At 35.4% G+C, this 7569-nt stretch overlaps 1 long non-coding RNA gene across 5 annotated transcripts; it reads right to left on the minus strand.

The window, feature by feature from the left end:
• Window positions 1-1204: 1204 nt before the first annotated feature.
• On the minus strand, window positions 1205-6625 carry LOC133717777 (uncharacterized). Of its 5 annotated transcripts, none has more exons than XR_009849941.1 (8): window positions 6260-6612; window positions 5029-5215; window positions 4680-4757; window positions 3150-3215; window positions 2447-2515; window positions 2196-2339; window positions 1976-2097; window positions 1205-1465 (listed from the first exon to the last, which is right to left on the minus strand). It is a non-coding gene; the product is annotated as an uncharacterized LOC133717777 (long non-coding RNA). The 5 variants fall into 5 exon arrangements; XR_009849939.1 differs by having other exon boundaries at window positions 1976-2102; XR_009849940.1 differs by having other exon boundaries at window positions 1976-2339; window positions 5029-5412; window positions 6260-6625.
• Between the last annotated feature and the right edge of the window lie 944 nt (window positions 6626-7569).

Raw genomic sequence — 7569 nt, forward strand, 5'->3', positions numbered from 1 at the left:
GCAATCTTACACTTTCTATTGAAGCCTTAAGCCTCAATCGATTGTCCTCTATATCCTTACTAGATTTTGACTGAAAAATTGTTTCAATTTGTTTGGTAGGATTTCTTAATAAATCCCATTTTTGCATTGCAGCATGATGGGGAGAATTAAGGCCTCCTACGTGCTTCGTCAACACATTATCACCACCACAAACCCTCTTCCAAGCCTTAAACCCATCAACGGTGAATGCTGTATACTGAGAATCTTCAGTGTCAAATAGAAAACAAGGGAAGCAATACGCCCTATCAAGAGCAATTGAATATTCAAGCCATGGATTGTCCTTGAACCAAGAAAACCGAAATCTACGTTGTTGACTCCCTTGTTCAGTGAATGGAAATTCTAACTCAGGTTGAATGGACCCAATAAAACATAGGTTTTTCGAATACTATCACGCTCATTCACTGGATATTTCCATATGGCACAACGTAACCCAGGATCACGTTCAAGAGCGTTGATATTATTTTGTGGTTCAGGAATGGAAGATTGGGGTTCAACATCAATATTTGGAGAGGATATGGAAGGTTCAGAAACCACATTTGAACTTGAAGACTCAACATTTGTTCTTTTAAACCATGAGTCAATGAATTTTGATCGCTTCGGTTTTGGCTCATGATTTGACATTTTACTCTAACACCTATAAATTAAGAAATTAACTTTGAATGAACTACTTTTCATAATAACTAATTTAACAAAAATAAAAAACCACAATATAAGCCACAATTTTATATGCACTGATGCACAATGAAAAGAAAAGAAAAAAGTACCTTTGTGTTCCAGTTCGTAGTTCCAATTCATAAGTAAACCCACTGACAGAATCCCTTTCACTACTAAAAAGAATTGCTTTTGCGACGCCTATTTTGCGACGGCAAATTGGGCTTTTGCGACGGAAAAAACTTTTCGCGACGGAAAATTGAGTCTTTTGCGACGGAAATGTTAGCGTTGCAATAGGTGGCGTCACAAAATCCATTTGCGACGGTAAATTGCTGCCGTCGCAATGGCTAAACTATTTGCGACGGGTACTTTGCCGTCGCAAAAAGATTTGTCATTTAAAAAAAAAAAAAAAAAAAGTGGGGTGAATTCGTTGCGACGGATACTTTGCCGTCGCAAAAGAATATTCTATTTATAAAAAAAAAAAAAAAAAAAGGTGTGGATTGCACACCAAAGCTAGTATAACCCACCAAATATCATAAATTGAAAAATATTATGAAACCCATCATCTATAACCAACCAACAATCACAATTCTAAGACCAGCCAAAGATTGTTTAAAAACAAAGATGAGCCATGCCAACACTGCAGCACCTTCATTAGAAGTAAAAAAAATGGCCAGATTATCAACCACAGCTGCTACTAAGCATACTTTCAAATTTATATTAGAATCCACGCCAAAACACTTCTAGCTGGAGCAGCCCCATTCTTATCGAGTACCTGTAAGGATGAGAATTTTGATCAGTTAGCTAAAATAAACTAGTGGATCATGAACAATCTATTCTCGATCAGCTGATATCATTGAAACAATCATGAATTATATAATTCTGCACTTTTGAGAGAGCAAAGTACTTGTATATCTGAGATTCTGAAACCACTGATTCTTATCTGCAGTTTGCATTAACCCACAATCCTATAATTTCAACTTAGAAAGAAAAACTTAAGCTCATCTATATACCAGTAATATGTTCATCAATTTCCAAAATTTAAATCAAGGCTCATGTATACATATACGACTTGAGTATTTGTTCATCATCCAAAAAGGACTTATTTGTAAGAATTTTCCTCTATTCATTTTGAATTCGTAAGTAATCATATATGGAACAACATAGCTAGATACACTAACAGATAAATGAATCTCCTAAGTATGAAAACATCTATACAGATAATGTCAGTAATTTCCATGTTCTAGGCTTCTAGCAATATCCCAAAGTAATTTTCGCAAAATACCTTATTTAACACTTGGCAGTGTTTCAGGACTTCTATTTGTGGGTCGACCAAATCAAAAACCATTTGAATACATAATGTACTTAGCAGGTTCCAAATTCTCTGCCTCAACTTCTTCTTAGTCACTGTACTGCAGCAAAAATGGGCTCAAAGAATAAAGTGAATTAGTACCAAATAATACAATCAAGCATGACATAAAATCAAGAAGGGGGGAGCTTAATACGTTGCCTGGAAGAACACACAACAAGGGAGAAACTCATTTTTTTTCCTTGCTAGGATGCTGCAGAAAATTGCTTCACGGCAATTACTTTTCCCATCCTATTCTTCCTACTAGTTGGATGGTTCGGAACGATAGTAGGTGGGAAATCTGCAAGTATAAAAGCATTGCAGTCAACAAACAGCATAGAAGCACTTTGTAATAACATCCATCAGAACCTGAATGTATATGCTTAGTTTGCAACTGAAATTTCCCACCTGAACGGCTTGCAAAGATTTCCCACCTGCCTCCTTTCGTATATCAAAATCCTACAAAACTAGAATTCCCTGAAAACAAAATAAATAGAGAAGCTATGATATATATCAAATACACGTCTCCCAAGATTTTTCCTTGGAGTATCTAGGATTTGTTGTTCTGCAAACTGGAGTTTGACTGTGTAGACACCATTTTCCAGCCCCAAGCCATAGTATCTAAGTGAATGTGTTGAATGACCAAGAATGACGGGCATACTCGAAGCCACAACAAACTCAAAACAATATAAGATTACTACTATAAAAAAGATTTACAGAATGTTTTAGGCTTTTAGCTGTAAGCCTGGAACTCATATTACTCTTACTATTTCTTTCATCAAAAAGTTATCAAGTAGCCCAATTAAGATTATTCTAGTGGTGAGAAATATCTACTTACTCCTAAATTTAGATTAACAAATATGAACTTGTACCTTTGTAAAGTTATTTTTGTAGTTGTAAGCATTTAGTATCCAGAGTTAACTAGAAAAAGAAAAGTGTGATATTCAAAATCCTTTTAAGTTATTGTAAAAGCAGATACTGTACAATCCAGATAAACCAAGAGCATGTACAGCCTGTTCATCAGCACAGAGATGGAAATATAAACACACATTATCAGCAAACTTCATTGTGCATTACAGTGATGCTTATCAGTAAATATTGATCCACTTACACATTGAGAAGGGACGAGCTTTTATTTTCAGGAGGGCTACCATTCAACTTGTTGTTTTGAAGAAACCTAAATATGATGGCAGAAAAACACGCCTCAATACTTGGAGCGTAAGATAGACTGAAGGTTTAATAGGCTAATATTAGATTATATATAGAAAATAAAGGTATCAGTTGTTGACAACACTTTATCCTCTCATTTCTAAGAGAATTTGAAGTTCAATCTGGCGACATTTCATTCAAAATTTCATACATTCATATAGACCAACTTTACCTTTAAGAATCTGCATCTTTTATGGCTTATGTGCTGTCACACCCCAAATCCGAGGGTGTGACGTAAGGGGGTTCTCAAGTAAGAGAAAATGCGTATAAGACCAAGATCGATACAATCTTAGCCTAAAAGTGTGAAGTACTTCGAGATGGACTTTGATTTGAAGAAAGAAATGTAAGTAACTTTAAAAACCAAATGAAACTATATGTTAATCAAGCAACAAAATACATTATCTGAACTTGAAAGCTGTAGATGGAGAACTGAAAGCTGATTCGAAAGAGTTATGGCAAAAGGGAGTCATAAGTGGACTGGAAAGTTAAGGCAAGAACAACTTAACTTTGAAGATTTACTAAATCTTCATTTCTGCAGCAATGAGCTTGAAACTTTCCAGACTAAAAGTAACCATGTTAAAGAAAGACGTACTAAATTTTCAAGCAAATCGGATTTTGATATGTAAGGGAAAAGATGGATGCAGATAGACGGAACTGTCAGGTTTTAGAAAAATATTGCAGCAGCAAAGTCAACTTAGAAAATTCGCCAAAAATTCATTGTAAGTTCAAATGGCAAAAAATCAGTTCCGAAATGAGCATTGGGATGTATGGTTCAATATACACAAAAACCAGAGGTTAAATAATTCAAGTGGAAGTTCAAATCTCAACAGAAAATCAGGGGTACACAGAAAATTCGGGAATTTCCAATAGCAGACTAGACTTGAGAGAAAGATCACTGAAGATTCACTATACATCGAAATTAAATGAAACTTTCTAGATCCTTTGCTAACTAGCAGAGCAGAAACATATCAGAATTTCACCACCTTTGGAGATCAGTAAGTAGGGCAACAGAAGGCTCAAAGTTAACAGATCGGCAGCTTTCTCAGAAAATTCAGCAAAGCTGTTTTAACCTCAATATGAAGTTTTGATATTTTTGAAGTTGATTTGTTTATGAGTAAACAAGAGAGGCACAACAAAACGGACCAGCTTACAAACCAAAGAAGCAATGAAGTTATTGCATGTAAGTTTGAAATCTGAAAAACATAGCATGCAGAAATTCCATCGAACAAAGAAGCAAGACAAGCATTGTCATCAAGGATCTTAAACAAAGAAGCCTCTGATTACTTGGTAACAAAACAGAGAAAATATGCAGTTCCAGGTGGTCAGTGAAATCATAAGAAAGAAGAGTGTTGGACTTAACAAAAATCATTTTATCAACTTTCTTTTCAAAACTACAAACTCCAGTAGCTTGAAAACCAATTTTCTTCCCTACCTCAAGTTTATCAGGTGGTTTTTGTAGTATCAAGGGGCTCGGCAGCTTGCTCCAATTTGTTCTCCTCCTTTTGCTTATCTAAAACAAAGATAGCTCATTAAGTCTCAAACCCAAAAACTAAGCAACTCCCTAGTGTTGAGCTTAAGCTAGTTGGGGACTTTTAACAAACATTTGGTGGGCATGCACTAGGAACCAACATGCAAGGTTATTTCTCTGTTTTTTTTTTTTTTAGCAGCCCAACCAAAGTGTAAATGAAATTACTTAAACAAACAACTATAATCAAGGTTCAACAACTCAAGCAATTGAATTCGGATTGACAAGGACAAGGTACAGCCGATAGAAACATTACCTTGTCAATACGGTACAATGAAGAATGGAAACCTTTAGTTCCTCAAAGACACATATGAAAGAAATCTAAGGATATACCAGCTCTAGGAAGCATAAGGTTACTGGAATAAAGAAGAAGGAGAAGAGCCTGCTGAAGTCTCTGTAATTGAATCCATTGCTCAGTAACCATGTCATTCAAATTACCATCTCTGAGACATTTGAATAAAGAAATTCAAATTAATGTGTGATAAGGAAACACACTAAACAAAGAAATACACCAAGCACTGCCAAATTTCCAGAAGATTTGAAGAGAGCATTTTCGGGTTGATCACCACTTGATATCTTCTTATTGGGATTTTTAACAAGCAACAGAAAGAGTGCCATGAAACTTCAATAGAAGTAGTACCTTAAAAGAATTCAAACGTCACTATAGAACAAAAGAACTAATTGAAACTGACAAACTATGATTAGAAAGTCAAGAAAAGAGCTTCAAAAGTCAAAAATCGCATAATTCAATCAAATGACTTTAAATTAGAAGATGGTATCACAGCCACAGCCCCCTTTGGCAGGAGGAAAAGGAACTCAATCTTGTACTTTGGCTCATGAGAATTATGACTAAAAGTGCCACCTGCTGATGAATATACCGAGACGAAAACAAACAAAAAGAACATAAACTTGCAGCACCAGAAATTCAATTAGGCATCTAAAAATAAATGGTTTCCTACCATATGTGAATTCCTAAGGCCAGTTTCTCTAAACTAGTTTTCCGAAACCTTTAACCAACCATTTTCTTTACTCCAGTGCAAATTCTCTTCTCATAGCATCACTACTTTGCTTAGTTAACAGTATCTCTAGCATACTCATACAGTAAACCAAGTGAAATATAACCAAAAATTAAAGTGCCTAACCTAATAATCCTACAAAATTGATCCTCCCCTTAACAATCTAGGGGTTGATGGAGAATGTACCGGAGCGAAAGAGGAGTTGAGGGAGGGGTAAAGATCTCATCAACCTTTGGCTAGAAAACCCAGAAAGAAAACCGAATCAAAATTAGATCTTGAACCCTAAACAAACCCAAACGAAATCTACCCAAATCAAATCAAATTCGCACAATACCAAATTAAATGAAAGATCAACACAATCGATCAACATATGAGAGACAACTGGCGATAAAAAAATCGCATAATCGGTCGGGTACAACAGAACTTCAGATTAAAAGAAATCTAGGGGTTTTAGAGTTTCGAAAAAATCACCTTTTTCTCTCTGACGATCCTTTCGGACCTCGACTATGTCTTGTTCAAGGCGCTGCGGAGCTTGGGCAAGAGAGATAGAGAGGGAGAGAGCACTTGGCATGGGTGAGCTTGGCCGAGAAGAGAGACAGAGAGAGAGTTTGGGCGTCAAAGAGATAGAGAGTTGGGCGAGAGAGGTTATTTAGGGCTGCAGATCGAGATGTTAGTGAGGGAAATAGAATTAAGTTTTGCGACGGCAAGACGAAAAAGCGTAGCAATCCACTAAAGTTACTACGGCAAAAATTTTCCGTCGCAAATGATAAGACTTAATCGCGACGGAACATTTTCCGTAGCAATAGGGTCTCAATTGCGACGGCAACTGTTGCCGAAGTAAAAAACCGAAGCAATTGCAATTTTTTTTAGTAGTGTTTGCCATTCATTTAATCCCGTTATACTTTAAGTAAACCCACTGACCTGTTTAAGTATTGAAATCAAATAATCAATTAAACCCACAACAATTGCACAATTGCACATTAGAAACTCAGATTTGCATTTAAACCCACATCACATTTAACCCACATCAATTCAACAATAACTTGCAGATTTGCAGAACCAAGAAGAGTAGAAGACGGAGAGAAATCAGATCAAATGCTGCATACCAGATTTCCAGACCAAGAGACAACCTTCATTCTTCAATCCGACTTCTGGGTTTCATTTTTCCAGTATTTTTTTTTTATTCATCTAACACAACTCTTAATTGTTGAGTCGTTGATGAAATATATCCTAACACAATGAAATCAATCGATGAAGAATGTAAACAATGTCAACTCCATGGAGTGGGGGTTGTGATAATTGGCATTTGTGGTTTTTTTTTTTTAAAGGATTTGATATTATTAGATATCAAAGCCATGAAAACAGGCCAGAGTCTAACAGAACTTACATAAAATCTGGAATTGGCAACTAGAAAAGATGACAAATTTATTTTTGCCAAAAAAAAAAAAGATGACAAATTTCTTCAATATAATTTGATTTTTTTTTTGTACAAATAATTTATTTTATTTTTATTTTATATTTTATTTAGAATATGTTATATTATTCTTTTTCTAATTATTCATCTACGTGGCATTTGTTACACGAAAAGACTATTTTGTCCACGTCCTAATCACCAACGGGTGCCAAGTAAGTGCCATATCAGATTATTATCAGGGGCCATATTTTCTTGAACGGAAATGAAATTTGCAAAAATGTCCTCATCGAAAGAAAATTTACAAAAACGCACAGCAATGCTTACAAATTACACAAGTTGCATAGCTCCGAAATTAAAATTACAAAAA

This window comes from Rosa rugosa, chromosome 6, assembly GCF_958449725.1.
Source record: "Rosa rugosa chromosome 6, drRosRugo1.1, whole genome shotgun sequence".
NCBI lineage: Eukaryota > Viridiplantae > Streptophyta > Magnoliopsida > Rosales > Rosaceae > Rosa > Rosa rugosa.